This window comes from Nicotiana sylvestris, chromosome 5 (assembly GCF_000393655.2).
Source record: "Nicotiana sylvestris chromosome 5, ASM39365v2, whole genome shotgun sequence".
In the NCBI taxonomy this organism is placed as follows: domain Eukaryota; kingdom Viridiplantae; phylum Streptophyta; class Magnoliopsida; order Solanales; family Solanaceae; genus Nicotiana; species Nicotiana sylvestris.
The window spans coordinates 110,781,373-110,799,210 of record NC_091061.1 but is presented as its reverse complement, the minus strand read 5'-3'; positions in this window follow the sequence as shown (position 1 = coordinate 110,799,210).

Here is a 17,838-nt window from a genome sequence, read left to right as displayed (position 1 = left end):
CTCTTTTGCTTTATTTTAGGCAAAATACATAAGTACCCACCTGACCAATGACCCAAATCCCCTTTACACACTTTCTATGGATAATAATAATATTACACACACAACTTTTCTAAAGTGTATCTAGTACATACCATTTCTGACTCGCGTGTTTACACACAAAAGAAGCGCGAAATTTGATTTTTTTCTATTATATCATTTATTAAAGTGCCACGTGTTCAAATTTTATTTAATTGGGTCACAACCCCTTCTTCTCCATCTTCATCCTCTGAACTCACTTCCCTAATTTGTGGTGTAGATAAAGGACGTGGAATTGAAAGCATCAGGAGCATATAAGCAAGGTACTCCATGTTCTACTCTGCCGCCGACGACTTTATGGAAGAACGGAAGCCAAAATGATACATTGGACTCAACGTCGTCGGATAAATTCTGGTAGACACACAAGAGAATAGGTAGTTCGAGTTCTAGCTCGACAACAGGAAGAAAGAACTGGATGTGAGGGAAAAGGGATATCGAGCGAGGAAATTACACTGGTGTTGGCGTTTCGAGTGACCGGCGAGGTGAACCAGTGGTGTTCTTTGAAGAAAGCGAACCTAAAGAGTGGGTGGGTCAGATTGAGCCGGCCGTGTTGACTTCACTGGAGAAACCTAACTAGTAATGCAACTCCGTCAACTTTTGATTGAATTTCCTCCTCGATTTGGTTTTGCATCTGTAATTTTAAATCAAATGGGAGTAATGATTTCAAAAAGTTGTCTTATAGCTTAATGACCATATTCGATGGCAAGGAATATTTTGGTAGAATGTTCTTGGTTGTCTCCATTTTAAAACCTGCTCTATAATGGTGTTGCAGGTATAATAGTGTTGCAGGTATGAGTTGAAGAAGATGAGGGCATATTTGTAATTTTATATTTTATAATTTTATTTTTAATTTTATAAACAAAATTCAAACATGTGAAATACACGAATGAACTTTTTACGGGACCTGGTCAAAAGAGGTGTGTACTAGATACAGTTTAAAAAGGTTGCGTGTGTAATATTATTATTGTCCATAGAAAGTGTGTAAAGGGGATTTGGGCAATAGGTCAGGCGGAAACTTATGTATTTTGCCTTTATTTTATTACAAAAAATAAAAATTAAAAAAAAAATAGTTTCATTAATGTTCTGTAGTCATACTATTTTACTAGAGTTTTTGTCACGATCCCAAATACCCCGGTCGTAATGGTGCCTATCACAATACTAGGCAAGCCAACCCAAACAAGTAACCACCATACATTCTTTTTACAAAACTATTTTTTAAAACTGGTTAAGTCTCGAACTTTCATAAGAAATATATAAAACACTTAAATGTGTGGAAAACAGTACAAAATTATAGCAACACAGCCCAACAATCCGGTGTCACAAGTTAAGAGCCTCTAAATACAACCCAGTCTGACTGACTAATACATAATAAGTCTAAAAATGCAGAAACCTAAGATAAGAAGGAGGAAAGCAGGGCTGCGGACGTCGTGCAACTACCTTTCAGTCTCCGGTAAGCTCTGATAATGCTGGGGAAACTCACTTTGCCGCTCGGGCATCTGGATCTGCACACAAGGTGCAGGGAGTAACGTGAGTACGTCAACTCAGTAAGTAACTAGAGTAAATAAGGTTTGAGTGTAGTGACGAGCAGTTAAAAAACATATATAAGAGTATACAATAGAATATCAAGTCAAACTCAACAGTTTAAAAGCCAATTACTTCGTAAGCTTCAGTTTGAATTGAAATACTTTGAAATCATTTGCTTAGCAGTTTTTCAACAGAGGCTCATTATAAAAGAAGAGTGAAATAAGCAAAAATATCATAAAAGGGCCTCTCGGGCAAGGTATCACTCATAAATATAGCCTCTCGAGCAAGCCTCTCGGTCACTCGTGACTCAGCTCTCGTCACACAGTACTCACACTCAGCACTCAGGCTCAATAATATCTCATAATAGTAATAATCATAATAATTGCTGCGGTGTGCAGCCCGATCCATAGTTTATAGTCGACTACGCTCACTGGGGGTGTACAGACTCCGTAGGGGCTCCTACAGCCCAAACGTCATATCACTGCAATGCGCAGCCCGATCCAACATATATATCGTTGCGGCGTGCAGACCGATCCATATAAGTATCGCTGCGGCGTGCAGCCCGATCCATAATATATATACATATAACATTGCTGCGGTGTGCAGCCCGTATATATATATTCCTCACCATTAGGTCCTCAACCTCTCTCAGTCATTAACCTTACAGCCACTCGGGCATAATAGTGGAATTCATCCTAAACAGTTTTCACATTTTGAAAAGTAGAGTGATAAAAAGCAGGTCTAAACAATAAACAGGTAAACATGACTGGGGATATGCTTTCAAACAAATAGAGCGAGGAAAATAGTAAAAATACCCCTAAAGGTCTCAACAGGTCGGCACAATACCCCAAACATGGGATAAAACCCATAATATAGTATCAATCTCTAAAATACGTGATATCATAAGATTTAAAATCAAATACGCGCCTTAATAGTCGCTACGGGATGGATCAAGTCACAATCCCTACTGGTGCACGCCCACACGCTCGTCACCTAGCATGTGTGTCACCTCATTTATCAAAACAATACGAAATACCGGGGTTTTATACCCTCAGTTCCAGATTTACAATGGTTACTTACCTCAAACCGGATGAAATACTACTCCGCGGCGCCTTTGCCTCTCGCCTCGGCCTCAACTCGCGCCGAATCTACCCAAAATCAGAATCATAACATTAGAATATGCTAAAGGAATGAAGCCCATACGAAAATAATCAAATTATACCAAAAATCCCGAAATTGGTCCAACCCGACCCCCGGGACCACGTCTCGAAATTTGGTGAAAATCATATCAACGGAATCGTTATCCTCCCATGAGTTCATACATACCAAGAATACCAAAATCCGACCACAAGATGGCCTCTCAAATCTCTAGATTAAGGTCTCAAGTTTCCAAGCCCTAACTCCCCAATTTAGGCTTCAAATCCCCCAAATTTCATGTTTAATTAGGTAGAAATCATAATAGGATCGAGTATTTAGTCCATAATTCTTACCTCCCTCTTCAATCTCTCTCAAAAAGCTCCAAAACCGAGTCAAAAATGGTGAACTTAGGCCAAAAGTCGCGAAAATGGCCTTTTAAACATTCTGCCCAGTAATTTGAAATCCTTCTTCGCGAAAGCGGTCAAAGCCTTGCATTCACGAAGCACAAAAATACCGTTGACCAAAAATCCTCTTACGCGAACGCGACGACCCCTCGCGAACGCGATGCCTCAGCAACTCAAACCTTCGCGAACGCGACATCACCATCGCGAACGTGTTGAACAAAGACCTAGCCCTTTGCAAATGCGGAACCCTCATCGCGAACGCGAAGGCCAACACCCCTGCCTCACATCCCAGCCCTTCACGAAGGCGAGGGTCCACTCGCGAATGCGAAGCACAACTGTTTGCAACACTAACAACAAATTTTCTGCAATCTCCTCCAACATGGAATGATCCGTTCAACCACCCGAAACTCACCCGAGGCCCTGGGACCTCAACCAAACATGCCAACATATCCCATAACCTCATTCAAACTTGTTCCAACCTTCGGAACGCTCAAAATGACATCCAAACACCAAATTACATCGGATTCAAGCCTAAGAATTCCAAAAATTTCTAAATTCCGCTTTCGATCAAAAAGTCTATCAAACCTCGTCCGAATGACCTGAAATTTTGCACACACGTCACAAATGACACATTAGACCTACTCCAACTTCTGGAATTCCATTCCGGCCCCTATATCAAAATCTTACCTATCAACCGGAAAACACCAAAATTCCAATTTCGCCAATTCAAGCCTAAATCTACTCCGAACCTCCAAAACACATTCCGATCATGCTCCTAAGTCCCACATCACCTCCTGAAGCTATCCTAACCATCGGAAATCACATCCGAGCCCTTTTTCACATAAGTCAACATTTGGTTGACTTTTTTCAACTCAAGCCTACTCAAAAGAGACTAAGTGTCTCAAACCCTACCAAAACCATTCCGGATTCGAACCGACTAACCCGATACCACATAATACGGATAAACAAAGCATAAAGAAGCAGAAATGGGGGAAACAGAACGGTAGCACAGGAAACGATCAGCCGGGTCGTTACAGTTTTTATTTTTACATAATATTGAAAAAATACCAAATACAATTTCATTTTAGGTTTATCTTTAATAGTTTATTTTAATTAATTAGGAGTGATTTTACATTTTTATAGGTGCTTTATACTATTTTACAAGAAGAATTGGATTTGTATCTATAGTATATGAATTTTAATTTTTAGCTCAATTTTAATTCAATAATACATAGTCCCTAATGCCACTTCCTGTCACGACCCTAGTTCACCAACCGTGAACATGTCATGACGGCACCTAGTCTCCATGACCAGGTAAGCCTAATACTTGCGGAAACATAATAATTGCGAAAAAATAGAATACCATATTTAATTATCTAAAAAGGAAATTGTACTGAATGCCGCTCGGCATATACGACTCAATATCTCAAGACTAAAACAATCCCAAAACCCAGAAACTCACGGGAAAACACAGGCTACAGAAATGTATAGTGAGGCTCCAAACTCCAGAATATCTAACAAACGGAAGGAAAGAGAACTAAGTACTAAGGATAGAATAAAGAGGGAGACTCATCAGCCTGTGGACGCAGCAGATCTACCTCGAAGTCTCTGTAGTCTTCCTGCCTCACTGATAGTGTGCCTGAGTAGAGGTACCTGGATTTGCACATGAAAAACATGCGCAGAAGAGGCGTGAGTACACCACAACGGTACTCAGTAAGTGCCAAGCCTAACCTCGGTTGGGTAGTGACGAGGAAGGTTAGGGCCCTACTGAGGTTAAATAAAATATAAAGATGGCAGGATAAGATAAGCAGTGAAATTGAGAACCTACAGTAAGAATCTATGCAGGATAATAAGAGTACAAAAACAGAAATAGTGATGAAAACAAACTATAAGGAAAGTAACTGGGGATCTCTAAGTATCCCGAGGATCTCTTAGTATCCTCGACATGTACTAGGGATCTCTTGGTATCCCGAGGATCTCTTGGTATCCTCAATATATGTGCGGGGGATCTCCCGGGAATCTAACCCGTAGTCCCAAAGTAAATGTGCAGGGGGAATCTCCCGGGAATCTAACCCGTAGTCCCAAAGTAAATGTGCAGGGGGAATCTCCCGGGAATCTAACCCGTAGTCCCAATTTAAAACACAGAGCAGCAACACAAGAATATTAAATTAAACGCTAATTTCGTACCAAGTAAACATTTACTTCTAGCCTAACATGCTTCACGTAATGCAATTCAGGCAATTTAAGCAAATAGGCAATTAAGTCAACTAAACATGCCTTTCTAGACTAGCAACATGCTAAATTCACAAGTAGAATAAAACAAGAAAAAGAACTCAATTGAAATACTTAAGGAAAAACCGGATTTTCAACAATTAGCTCAAGTACGCGCTCATCGCCTCACGTACAAGGCATTTCAATTATCAAATATAGCACATCCTAAGGGGAAAGGTCCCCCACACAAGGTTAGACAAGCCACTTACCTCGAACTGGCTCAAAATCAACTAGAAACCATGCTTTTGCCACGAGTATCCGACTCCAAATGGCCCAAATCTAATCAATTCAATTGCATATCGTAAATATCATCTCAAACAAATGATCCTATGTTTTAATTCAAAGCTAATACGGGAAATTATGGAAAATGACCAAAATGCCTCTCGGGCCCACGTCTCGGAATCGGTAAAAATTTATATTCCCAGAAACCTCGCACTCTCACGAGTCTAACCATACGAATATTATACAATTCCGACACTATTTGGTCCTTTAAATCATCATTTTACATTTTTGAAAGGTTTCACAATTTTCTTCCCAAATTCCCTCTCAAATCATGAATTAAATGATGAATTTAGTGTTAGATCCATGTATTCTAGCCAAATCTGAGTTAAAATCACTCACCCCGATGAATTTCTTGAAAAACCTTCGAAAAATAGCCAAAATCCGAGCTCTCTAGGACAAAATATTAAATAAAACCCAAAACCTCGTATTTATAGGTATCCCTCAGGTTTCCAGCTACTGCGGGCCGCACCAAAACTCACGCGATCTGGGGCCTGCAACCCCTGTAGACCTGCTACAGTTATGATTTTTGCACTAAAACATCCCGTAACCTACCAAGAACTCCCGGAACTTCAAACCAATTATACCAACACATCCCATGACATCGCTCAAACTTGATCAACACTTCGTAATGCTTATAAAAACATCAAATCACCAATTTCACATAGGATTCAAGCCTAAGAACTCCAAAAATCTCTTAAATTATGTTTTCGATCAAAAACTGTATCAAATCTCGTCCGAATGACCTGAAATTTTGCACACACATCCCAAATGACATGACGGAGCTACTGAAACTTCCGAAATTCCATTCCGACCCTCGGATCAAAATCTCACTATCGGACCGAAAACTTCAAAAATTCAAACTTCGGCATTTCAAGCCTAAATTAGCTACGGACCTCCAAAACACATTCCGAACACGCTCCCAGCCCCAAATTCACCTAACGGAGCTAACGGAACTATCGGATTTCCATTCCGAGACTGTCTCCCCACTGTTCCAACTTCGGTCAACTTTCTAACACTTAAGCTCTCATTTAGGGACTAAGTGTCCCAAAACTCCTCAAAACTCAAAACCGAGCAACCCGGCAAATCTCATTAGCAGAAATAAACTTGGGGAAAGCAGTTAATAGGGGATCGGGGCATTAATTCTTAAGACGACCGGCCGGGTCGTCACACTTCCCCTCCATCCAAGCCCAGACAGTCGAAACCCACCACCTTTCTCCACCATCTCCACCCACCCTAAGAGAATGAGACCAGTAGAACTCTTCAAAAGAACGGCCAAGAGTGATGATGGGTGGGTGAACGTAGTAAGTTTGCACATTAAACTGACGGAGAAGGACCGTGAATCTTTAAGTACATCTTCTGGAAGCATAACGACCTCCTCTTCAGAAAATCGCATCACCTCCCTTCCCTTACAAAACCCTTTTCTCCATCCAAAACATACCCAAAACAACCCATTTTCCTCACAAAACAATAGTATTTTTGATCGGAGTCGAATCGAATTTTTTGGCGAGCTTTTTCCGACGAGGTTTTGAGTCCCGATCAGTAGAGGTCTTGCTAGAGTTGTTGATGTATTTCTCGGTCGAGCTCTAGTCATTTGTTGATTTACTATAATTTTGGCCATTTATGGAAAAGATCCGACTGGGCTTTAATGTTCCGGCAATGTTGTTCGTTGGAGGCTTTATATGTACTCCCTCCGTTTCATATTAGATGAGGTAGTTTGATTCGGCATGGAGTTTAAGAAAAAAGAAGAAGACTTTTGAAACTTGTGGTCTTAAAAGCTTAAGGGGCGAAAGGTTTGTGGGGTCATGACATTTGTGTGGCTATAAAAGCTTCTCATTAAGAGTAAATAAGTAAAATGAAGAGTTTAAAATTGAATTATTTTCAAATTTAGAAATGTGTCATTTGTTTTGGAACAGACTAAAAAGGAAAGTACCTCATCTAATATGAAACTGAGGGAGTACTTAAATTTGAAAAATGTTGGCAGCTATTCAAGGCAATAAGTCAGACGCCTTTTTCTGAAAGTGGTACTGTTTTCATGGTTTCCTTTTAAATACACCTGTTTGCTTCTCTTTTCCCTTTCATTTTATGTGTGTTGTGGAAATCTTAAGTGCTGATGATTTTGTCAAATGTGTTCAAATTCATTAACTTTATATTCACTCATACTGTATTGTCAACTATAGATCACTTTTAGCCTCTTTATACACTTTTGTGAAAACACCATGAAGTAAAGACTGATAAAGCAAGCTCACCTCAATTTAACTAAAGGCATTGTATTTCAGTTGGATTCTTCTTGAATTAGAGGGTTAATCTACTCATGTAAATGGCAACACAATGGTTTGGAAATTGTTCACATATGCACTGGATCTTCATGACTGACACCTTGGCATAAATTGTTTCTTCATGACATTTACCTTCATTTTATCTTTAAGGCACCATTAAGAATTTATCAGAATCACATGTTTTAATTTGCAGTAGTATGTGTCATTTTTTAGCATTTGAATTCAATAATTTGCAGTACTTCAATGATGGGTTTTTTTTTGAGGTGTTTGAAGCTTAGAACTAATAGGGGACATTAGGGGCCTTATGTACACGTTCGTGGGGCACGATTACGATTTCTAAAATGAATATTAGTAGAAAATGCTTTAGGCGTGACTTAATCTACTATCGTGATTGTGTACACGTTCGCGTGACATAATTATGATTCTAAAAATAAAATCAAGGTATGCGTTCAGGCAATTTCGGCCAAACTTTCTTAATAATAATAAAGCGTGATTAATTGTGGACACGTACGCGTGACATGATTCTTGACGCGCCAAACAAAATGAGTACACGTACGCGTGACTCGTTTTAGGATAATTTCTTAATTAAGAAAGGTAAAATGCACATAGGTTCTTAAACATGTAATTAGACAAATTGATTAAGCCAGGTATGATTAAAGTGAACGTGCTAAAACCACAAAACCCACGAATGCCTAACACCTTCTCCTGGGTTAACAGAATTCCTTACCCGATCTTCTGTGTTTGCAGACATAAATAAGAGTCAAACTTCCTTGATTCGGGATTTTAAACTGGTGACTTGGGATACCATAAATTATCCCAAGTGGAGACTCTGAATTTGGATAAATAATCCCGTTTTGATTACGTCACTTTAATTGGAAAAACTCCCTTATGCCCCTTCCGGGTAAAAAAGGAGGTGTGACAACTCTACTAAACCTGCTCATGACTCGTAAGACCTATGTAACCTAGGCTTTGATACCAACTTGTCACGACCCAAATCTCACATGTCGTGATGGCGCCTATCGCAATGCTAGGCATGCCGACATTCACAATAAACCACGCATTTTTAAATTTGAAAACATAATAAATGAAACTTAAGAGTAAAAATCTTTTACAATATCTGATATGAAAAATACCACGACTCATTATACAACTCCCCAAAATGTGGGTGTCACTGAGTACATGAGCAACTATACAATAGCATAGTCTGAAACATTGCCTAGGAAGAAAGAACAGTATAATAAAAACTAAAAGATATAGGAGGAGAGTCAAGGTCTACGGACACCAAGGTAGCTACCTCAAGGATCTCCGAACTGATAGAAAAACTCCAAAGTCAGCAACCATCGTACCCAAAAGTACATGGATCTACACATGAAGTATATGATGTAGCGTGAGTACAACAAACTCAATAAGTAACAGGTCTAACCTTTAGGCTGAAAGCAGTGACGAGATTCACATGTATAGTCAAATTACAGAAATGTAGACATGCTTTCAAGCTCAACAGTTAAAGCTCAAACAGGTAAGAAATGTCGAGTGTAACTAAAATGAGAAATGATACGTCTCGATATCTACATGTCAGTTATGTATGCCAACTGTAATACAAAACAATGATGAAATCGTATGCATATTCTCAAAGTATCAATCACTCAGTCCTCACATTCACTCCATCCTCACAGTCACTCATTCCTCACTTTTACTCCATCCTTACGGTCACTCAATCTTCCCAATCGCTCGACACTCGCACTCCGCATTCGCGCTTAGTAGGTACTTGCCCTCACTACTGATATGTCAGACTCCAGAGGGGTGGATCCTGCCCAAGCACTATAATAATCCATTCATGGCATGAATCAATAAACCCTCATGCGGCGTGCACCCTGATCCCAAAAATATCCTTACAATCAGGCCATCGGCCTAACTCGGTCATCAATCTCTTCAGTCTCTCATGATAGTTTATATGAGTCCATCAACTATAGAGTACCAGGTCCTCTATGAGTTTCCACTGAGAATACTAATAAAACAGTAAGCAAATAAGACAGGGAGTTTTACGTAAAAAAATCCCTGCTCAAGAGGATAAAAAAATCACGACCTATACTGGTAGGATTTCAACTTCACTATGAGCAACTTTTAGATTACAATCTATGCAATCTAGGAATTAAACTCTTAATCCCTCACTAACTCATAATACACCTATTACAAGCCACTTTGCAATACACCTATTACAAAGACTTCAACTCATGACTAACTCTAGTCACGACACAAACAAAAAGGGTTTATGGTTTTACAAAGGGGTTCCTAAGCAACGCTTCTAGCAAAGCAATTTAGGAATTACAATGAAGAACAATTACAAAGTTACAACTCAACTAAGGACAACAAAATACTAGATTTAGGAACTGGTCTGTAGTAGTGTTTTACTTTGTTCTTGAGGCTCTTGAGAACTAAATTCGCTGTCTCAGAAGGCTTGAATGCTTGAAGAGAATTCTCAAGTGTTCAAGTGATGTTTTGTTGTAATATTCTTGTTAATACACCTTTGATGACATCATTTGAATGATGTAAGCACTTGGTTGGTCAAAGGACAAATGACTGCAAAATTGTGCTGCACTATGTGCACTATTTCTGTGGCAGTCACTTTCTAGCTATACACAGTTGACTTTCGTACTGCTGTGAGGGACACACAAGTGATCAGGTCCCTGAGTTGGTTCTCTATCTTCTATAGTTGCAACAATTCACAATGACTGGAGTCTGTTGATTAGCAATGTATGCCAAGTGTGTTAGGTTCCCTATCTGGTTCTTGACAGTAAGTTTGTTAGATCATCAAAACATAAGGCTAAGATATTGAAAACCCATCATTTCAGGCTCACACTTTCATGACAATTATCCCAAATAATGATGATAAGAAGTATCAATAAATGGAAACAGAGACTAAGATATGATATGTGAATGATAGATGTGACTGAGTACATAAATGCAAATTAAGCAAGTAATTTAACAGTAATACGACCTCTATGGGTCCTAAAAGTACCAGCATATAGCCTAAGCATGATTTCTAACATAAATCGCACCTCAATTTCTCTAACACATAGAGAATATACGGATAACAACAATATTATTCAACTACACAATTCCACGGAATCGACCGAGTCACAATTCCTATAGTGCACACCCACACGCTCATCACCTGGCATGTGTGTCACCTCAAGATCAACCACATAACACATAATTCAAGGATTCATACCCTCAAAACCAAGTCTAGAAGTGTTACTTACCTCAGACCGTGCAAACCTCTACTCCAAAAAGCCCTTGCCTTGCGATTCGGCCTCTGAACGCCTCGAATCTAGCCACAAACAATTCGATACAATCAACTCAAGCTATATGAATCAATTCCATATGAAAATGCTAAGTTCTTAATGAAAAGTCAAAATATCAACTCAAAAGTCAACCCTAGGCTCGTGTCTCGGAACCCAAGAAAAGTCACAAAATTCGAACACCCATTCAACCATGAGTCTAACTATACCTAATTCCGACACCAAATAGTCACTCAAATCCCCAAATTTAACTCTTTAATCCCTATCCCAAGACTACCAAAATTCCACCTAAAAAACACATAAACTAGTTGGGAAATATAATGGGTAATCAATATTATTGCATAAAAATGATCAGAAGTGGCTTATCTCAAGAAATCACTTGAAACCCTTCTCAAAAATCGCCTTAATCTGAGCTTGCAAAGTTCAAAATGATTAAAAATCTCGGAATCCTCGAATTTAAACACTGCCCAGGCATTTCCGCACCTACCAAGCCTATGCTCGCATCTGCGCTCCCACTTTTGTGGAGAAAATTTCGCTTCTGCGAAACTCACTTAACAGCCAACCTCGTGCACCTGTGGTCCCAACTTTGTACCTGTTGGACCGCATCTGCGAAAAATAGTTCGCTTCTGTGGACCTAGCCTTGACTCCAATAATCCGCATCTGCGGAGACCCTGCCGTATCTGCGAGCTCACAGATGCGGAACAAGCCAACTTCTTCAGGCCCGCACCTGCGACCACAAGCCAACTTCTTCAGGCCCGCACCTGCAACCAAATCCATCGCAGGTGCGGTCACACCAATAAATCCCAACTTCAGCACTTCTAAGTCCATAATTCCATCTGATTCCCATTCGAATCAAACTCGAGGCCCCCGAGACCTCAACCCAATATACTAGTAAGTCAAAAGACATTATACAAACTTAGTTGAGGCCTCAAATCACATCAAACAACATCAAAAATACGAATTGCACCCCAATTCAAGCCTAACAAAAACTAAGAAATTTCAACTTCTACATTCGATGCCGAAACCTATCAAATCAAGTCCGATTGACCTCAAATTTTGCACACAAGTCACAAATGATACAAAGGACCTATTCCAACATTCAGAACCAAAATTCTAGACCGTTAATCATAAAGTTAACTCTCGGTCAAACTTCTCAATTTCCAAAAATTCTAATTTTCCAACTTTTGCCATTTCAAGTCAAAATCAACTATGAACATCCAAATCACTTTTCAGACCCACTCTTAAGTCCAAAACCACCCAATGGATCTATCGAACCCATCAAAACTCCATTCTGGAGCCATTTAATCATAAGTCAACATCCGATCAACTCTTTCAACTTAAGCTTCCAACTTTGGGACTAAGTGTCCCAATTTATTCCGAAATATCCCCGGAACCAAACCAACTACCCCGACAAGTCACATATCAACAATTGAGTATACAATATGCAGTAAATTGTGAATAGGGATACAACACTCAAAATGACCGGCCGGGTCTGTCATACCCCAACTTTGGGAGGCGTGGCTGGCACCCGGTGCCGTACTGGCCCGAGCGAACTACTCTGTAACTCATTCATTTTGTCCGTAACTATCATGGGCCAACATGGACACAACTCATAATATACAATTATAGGTGGGAAAATGTTATATTAATGAACCATCGTTCATAAAACATGAATACATATGGACCGTCAAGGCCTCTGACATACTGTACATAATAAACTTGTTTCTACAAAGCCTCTAAGATTATTTGACATCAAATGGGACAAGGTACCGGCTGACCCATAAATATGTAGTAAAACTCTGACATGAAGACTCATAGACTCCGCTTCACTCCGAATGAGGTGGAGTCTTACCGATCCTTCATTGAATACCAATCTTGTATACTATGAGGGATCATCAAACTGATTGTCTACACCTGCGGGCATGAAACACAGTATCCCCAGACAAAAGGGACGTCAATACGAATAATATTCTGAGTATATAATAAATGTAAATAAGAATATAAAGGACATGAAAGCAACATGGAGTAAATGACTCAACCTGTATATCTGGATAGATTTGTAAATTATGAAATATTTATAATGTCATGCATATGCGTGTAAATGTCATGTAATGCCTAGGTCTGTACGTACATATCATCATCAATCCTCTGAGGGCATCCATCATATCATTTCGGCTACTGTGGGCAACATCATCAACGTATACCAGCTGATCAGGTGGTGGTGCGTATATAATGCCATAACCTTTTCCCATATCCCATATACATATATATACATATATACGCGTATATAACACCGTCTGAGTCATGGATGAATGCACATTTATAAATGAATGCAATACATAATGAAGTATGTCAATATGATCTCTTGGAATATTATAAGACGCATGAGTAGACAATATAGTAGTAGGACATATGGGTAATTAGGAACATAGGCAATCTTAGTACTTCTAAGAATAAAATCTTTTCTGATACTTGCGTGCTTGCTCGTTTCGTTGTATCATATGGATCATGCCAAAAAAGAAAGAAGGGATAGCCTTAACATACCTGTATGATATCTTCTTTATTACTTAACCAAGCTCAACACAACTTCAACCACCACCCCAATCACAATCTAGTTGGGGGAGCTAAATGAATCCCAATCAACTCCATTAGGACCTATTTCGTCCCAAAACTCATTACGCTGGTTACAACACATCTTGGTTTGCCCCGCCAAGCATCCACAACGGACTGAACCACAAAACTAGTAGCAATCCAAATAGAGGCAATAGTTAATATATACACCAAACCTAAAACCCATCTCCAAGTTTGACTTTTCATCCTTTTTTTTAAAACTAAAAATTTCAACCCTAGAGACGAATTTTAACTGGGAATGAATGCACCCTCTAAATGTTCATTGATTAAAAAACCTATTTGCTCCAATATATTGAAATGTCACATCCAATAGATGTTTGTTTAAGTTAAAGAGAATCAGAGGAAATCAACTCTAAGTATATTTCATAAATGAGAATGGGATCCAATTGCCCAAAATCCGGATAACTCAAAAAGTTATATCATCATAGCCTACAGATAAGCATCATCAATGATGCTCAGAATGATTCTGATTTATGAAAAGGAAAAAAATTAATGACCAAGAAACCAGAAGGAAAGAGGACACAACATACTGTGAATAGGATAATCTGATACGCCCCCTCATATTTGAGACTCCAAATTTAGACAACATCTTGCAAATTGCTGCTAACGTGTAAGCAAATTACTGCCAACGTGTAAGCAAGACAACCCACCACCTCAATTTTCCAAGCAGGTGGGTAAGCTGCCTGCTTGGCAGCTTGAGCAGTGTCACTTCGGACACTTGTATCTCTCTATTCCAATATTGTATTAATATATAATTTGCGGCGTTGGAAACAAGGCACATATGGCTTTAATTTCATATAAAGATATCCATTTAACTCCCAATATATTTGGAGAAAAAGGCATCGCAACTTGACCTATAAACCTGCCAGTTTCTTCGAAGTGCGGCAACGTGACTTGGCGACCCTACTTTAAAAATCCATATTTCTCTGCTCCGATGTCATATGAATAAATGGTTTAGACCTTTGGAAACTAGGTTCCAAGACATTCATTTTGGTATATAATATGTCCCAAAAAGACCTCATATAACACATAAAATATATTACACAAAATACTTCATTGCAAGGCAAATGCTTAGTCGGTTTTTTTTCTGCAACTTAAATCTGATTTTTCCCAAACATTCTATTTCATATTCATACATCATATATAGCCATATCATGAATTTAAACGCATTTAAATCATGATTAAAAAGTCTCATTCATCCTCACCTACCTAATAGTTCGATAAACCTTCCTTATCCTTGTAGAAGGATTTCATCCTTTTTGAGCTTACATCACTTTATTTATGGTGTACTTTCACATATAGAAACATGGGATATAACATCATTTCCCCCTTTGGAACATTCGTCCTCGAATATTGACTGATGCACTTACCATTATCATAACTTATAGCTCTTATGAATACTTTACTATTCTTCTTACCATCTAGGCAAATGTTCTATAAATAATTCCAAAGGCTAGGGCATTCCCCCCTTTAGGCCTCTTTCCCACACCACGACTTGTGGTCGGAATCCTTTCAATCTCGTAACTGTCTCTGACCTTGTAAATGCACCTATGCGACTGTTCTCTCCTTTGAAACTAAACTAAAACCTAACCTCTATCTAATGTCTAGACTATTCACAATCTTTTGTACTTGAGTATCTCGTATCTCTTTCACTTTCACCTTACTTACCTTTCACTCTCGCACCTTATCTTATGTTTCTTTCATAACCTCCTTCCACATAAGTAGAAATTACATCTACACCTTAAAGCTCTGCTGTGATACCTGCACCTCTGGTGCATTCAAAATCTCGCAACAATTTCATACTGACTTCTTACGACTGAGCTCTATGGCACGATCTCGAAACAAAAGAACAGTAACATTTCCTAAATGCCTTATAGCCTCTCAATTATAAATGTGGCGCGCAACACACCCATAAGTGAGACTCTACTAGGCACGACTTTGTAAACTTCCAAGGACACGACCGGCTCTAATACCACTTTGTCACGCCCTAACCTTAGGAGGCGTGGCTGGCACCCGGTTCTGTACTGGCCCGAGCGAACCACTCTGTAACTCATTTATTTTCTTTGTGACTATCATGGGCCAACATGGACACAACTCATAATGTACAATTATAGGTGGGCAAATGTTATATTAATGAACCATCGTTCATAAAACATGAATACATATGGGCCGTCAACTCTGACATACTGTACATAATAAAACTGTGTCTACAAAGCCCCTAAGATTATTTAACATCAAATGGGATAGGGTACCGGCTGACCCATAAGTATATAGTAAAACTCTGACATGATGACTCATAGACTCGGCTGCACTTCGAATGAGGTGGAGTCTTACCGATCCTTCGATAAATGCCAATCTCGTCTACTATGAGAGAACGTCAAGCTGATTGTCTACACCTACGGTGTCATGACCCTAAAACTAACCCGGTCATGATGGAGCCTAACGTGAAACTAGGCCAACCGACACAAACCCCAAAACCAACCAAAAATTCATAATAAGTCATTTTAAGCCATTAATTTAACTAAAATCCCATAATATAAGTTAAAATAAGCATTGCAGAAATATAACACAAGCCCGACATCGAGGTGTCACCAACCATGATCAACTACAACTCGTCTAGGAACAGAAAGGACAACATACTCCAAAAATAAAATACTAAGACAATTTGAATAACATAGGAAGGAGAAGTACTGGGCTGCGAACGCCAAACAGCTACCTAGTCACCTCAGGAAACCTACCGGAAGACTGATCACTCACTATCGCGTCCCAAGACTTCTAGATCTGCACACAAGGTCTAGGGAGTAAGGTAGTACGCCAACTCAGTAAGTAATAAAAGTAAAAGCAGCTGAGCAGTAAGAAAACAGGTAATTTCATGTCATAGCACTACAACAAAATAGTATATGTGCAGAACAATACAGTAAATCAATAACACTCGTAAAAACAACTCAATTCAGTAAAACCTTTTTAAAACATATTTCAATAGTTTTAAACGGGTGATGAAAATAGTGAGTAAAAGGATAGAAACGTTAATAGCCCCTCGGGAAAAACATGTACCACAACCGCCCCTCGGCAAAATATCAATAGATCCAACCCCTTGGGCTACCTCACAATCACTCATAATCAGCCCCTCGGGAAATGTCACATCTCTCACATTGGGTACCCGCGCTCACTGGGGGTATTCAAACTCCGGAGGGGCTCCTACAGCCCAAACGCTATCACAAGCCATCTCATGGCATAACAAGTCAGGCCCTCGGCCTCTCATATATCACGAATCAGTACAACATGCTGCTGCGTGCAGCCCGATCCCATAATATCTTCACAAACACAGGCCCTCGGTCTCACTCAGTCAGAAACCTCTCAAGCCACTCGGGCAATGGTAAAACATGATGCTCAGCCCAAAATATCATTTAAAATATCAAAACAGAGTAGATACGACTGAGTTATGAAAACAGTAGAGTACAGCATGACTGAGTAGATATATTAAGTCAAGACAGTGAGGAATAGTAGTAAAAAGCCCCGAAGGGTCCCAAAACAGTTGGCACGAGGCCCAAATATGGCATTCAGCCCAAAACATGGTAATACTTTCCAAAACACAATGATATCAAACAGTTTTCAATCAAATACGCGACTTAACAGTCGTACGGGACGGACCAAGTCACAATCCCCAACTTTGCACAACCCCACACTCGTCATCTAGCGGGTGTGTCACCTCAAAGTAGCACCACGAAGTGAAATCCGGGGTTTCATACCCTCAGGACAACATTTACAATCATTACTTACATCAGTCCAGTCCAAACTTTAGCTCGCGATGCCCTTGCCTCTTGAATCGGCCTCCAAATGCTCTGAATCTAACCAAAACCAGATTCATACCATTAATACATGCTAAAGGAACAAATCCTAAGCAAAAATAATCGAATTAACTCAAAAATCCCGAAATTA